Below are 2,500 nucleotides of genomic sequence, written 5' to 3'. Positions count from 1 at the left end.
TCCATCCTCCAAATTTGGTGAATTTACACCGTGCCGATTTTTTTTGACGATTTTTTTACCGCCCGGAATGCCGGAAATTCAAAAAAAATGAAAAACGGAGCAAACCTGCGATTTTTGACCTGGATTTTTTTGTGCAGCCTTCACATAATATTACCAAGGTTCCCTCAAAATTTCACGAAAAATGCACGAGCCAATTCTGAGATATGAAAATTTGGCTCCTCCGTTGCAACGCTCCGAGCCATCGTTGCAACGGCGGGTGCCTCCGTGGGGGGCGGGGGAGCCCGGCGGCACACCACAACCACAACGTGCTTGCTAGTGTGCCTAGGGGATGGCAAGGCAACGTGCATCTTGCTGGCATTGCGCCCAGCAAGCCTTTGGGCAACTCGAGTTTCAGCATCACGACACCCCTCCCCCCTATAATAGGCTGCCGAGCCATTACCAAAGTGCCACGGGTAGACGTCCTTTTCCGTGAGGAGACATACTAAAGGAAAGTGCTCTAGAGGTCGAATTTTGACGCCGTTTTTTGCAACAACCTCTAGAAAAATAAGATCTTTCCATCCTCCAAATTTGGTGAATTTACACCGTGCCGATTTTTTTTGACGATTTTTTTACCGCCCGGAATGCCGGAAATTCAAAAAAAATGAAAAACGGAGCAAACCTGCGATTTTTGACCTGGATTTTTTTGTGCAGCCTTCACATAATATTACCAAGGTTCCCTCAAAATTTCACGAAAAATGCACGAGCCAATTCTGAGATATGAAAATTTGGCTCCTCCGTTGCAACGCTCCGAGCCATCGTTGCAACGGCGGGTGCCTCCGTGGGGGGCGGGGGAGCCCGGCGGCACACCACAACCACAACGTGCTTGCTAGTGTGCCTAGGGGATGGCAAGGCAACGTGCATCTTGCTGGCATTGCGCCCAGCAAGCCTTTGGGCAACTCGAGTTTCAGCATCACGACACCCCTCCCCCCTATAATAGGCTGCCGAGCCATTACCAAAGTGCCACGGGTAGACGTCCTTTTCCGTGAGGAGACATACTCAAGGAAAGTGCTCTAGAGGTCGAATTTTGACGCCGTTTTTTGCAACAACCTCTAGAAAAATAAGATCTTTCCATCCCCCAAATTTGGTGAATTTACACCGTGCCGATTTTTTTTGCCGATTTTTTTACCGCCCGGAAAGCCGGAAATTCAAAAAAAATGAAAAACGGAGCAAACGTGCGATTTTTGACCTGGATTTTTTTGTGCAGCCTTCACATAATATTACCAAGGTTCCCTCAAAATTTTAGAAAAAATGCACGAGCCAATTATGAGATATGAAAATTTGGCTCCTCCGTTGCAACGCTCCGAGCCATCGTTGCAACGGCGGGTGCCTCCGTTGCAACGAAACCAGCCAACGATGCACCTAACCCAGCATCCGTTGCAACGCACCCTGCCTCCGTTGCAACGCGCCCAGCCAACGTTGCACCGTCCCCAGCATCCGTTGCAACACCCCCAGCCAACGTTGCAACGCGCCCTGCCTCCGTTGCAACGCTCCCAGCCAACGTTGCAACGCGCCCTGCCTCCGTTGCAACGTCACCAGCATCCGTTGCAACGCGCCCTGCCTCTGTTGCAACGCGCACGGCCAACGTTGCACCGACCCCAGCATCCGTTGCACTGCCCCCAGCCAACGTTGCAACGCGCCCAGCATCCGTTGCAACGCCCCCAGCCAACGTTGCAACGCGCCCTGCCTCCGTCGCAACGTCACCAGCAACCGTGGCAACGCGACCTGCCTCCGTTGCGACGCCCCCAGCCAACGTTGCAACGCGCCCTGCCTCCGTTGCAACGTCACCAGCATCCGTTGCAACGCTCCCAGCCAACGTTGCAACGCGCCCTGCCTCCGTTGCAACGTCACCAGCAACCGTGGCAACGCGACCTGCCTCCGTTGCAACGCCCCCAGCCAACGTTGCAACGCGCCCTGCCTCCGTTGCAACGTCACCAGCATCCGTTGCAACGCGCCCTGCCTCCGTTGCAACGTCACCAGCCAACGTTGCAACGCGCTCGGCATCCGTTGCAACGCCCCCAGCCAACGTTGCAATGCCCCCAGCTTCCGTTGCAACGATCCCAGCATCCGTTGCAAAGCGACCTGCCTCCGTTGCAACGTCACCGGCCAACGCTGCAACGCACCCTGCCTCCGTTGCAACGCCCCCAGCCAACGTTGCAACGCCCCCAGCCAACGTTGCGACGCGCCCTGCCTCCGTTGCAACGTCCCCAGCATCCGTTGCAACGCCCCCAGCCAACGTCGCAACGCGACCTGCCTCCGCTGCAACGCCCCCAGCCAACGTTGCAACGCGCGCAGCATCCGTTGCAACGACCCCAGCATCCGTTGCAACGCGACCTGCCTCCGCTGCAACGCCCCCAGCTTCCGCTGCAACGCCCCCAGCTTCCGTTGCAACGTCACCAGCATCCGTTGCAGCGCGCACAGCGTCGGGTCCGTCCCCTGCAACTGACCAGTCACTATGCCTGGT

The sequence above is a fragment of the Arachis ipaensis genome, chromosome B7 (assembly GCF_059453495.1).
Source record: "Arachis ipaensis isolate K30076 ecotype BB chromosome B7, ASM5945349v1, whole genome shotgun sequence".
In the NCBI taxonomy this organism is placed as follows: domain Eukaryota; kingdom Viridiplantae; phylum Streptophyta; class Magnoliopsida; order Fabales; family Fabaceae; genus Arachis; species Arachis ipaensis.
Note: the sequence above shows the minus strand (reverse complement) of the source record.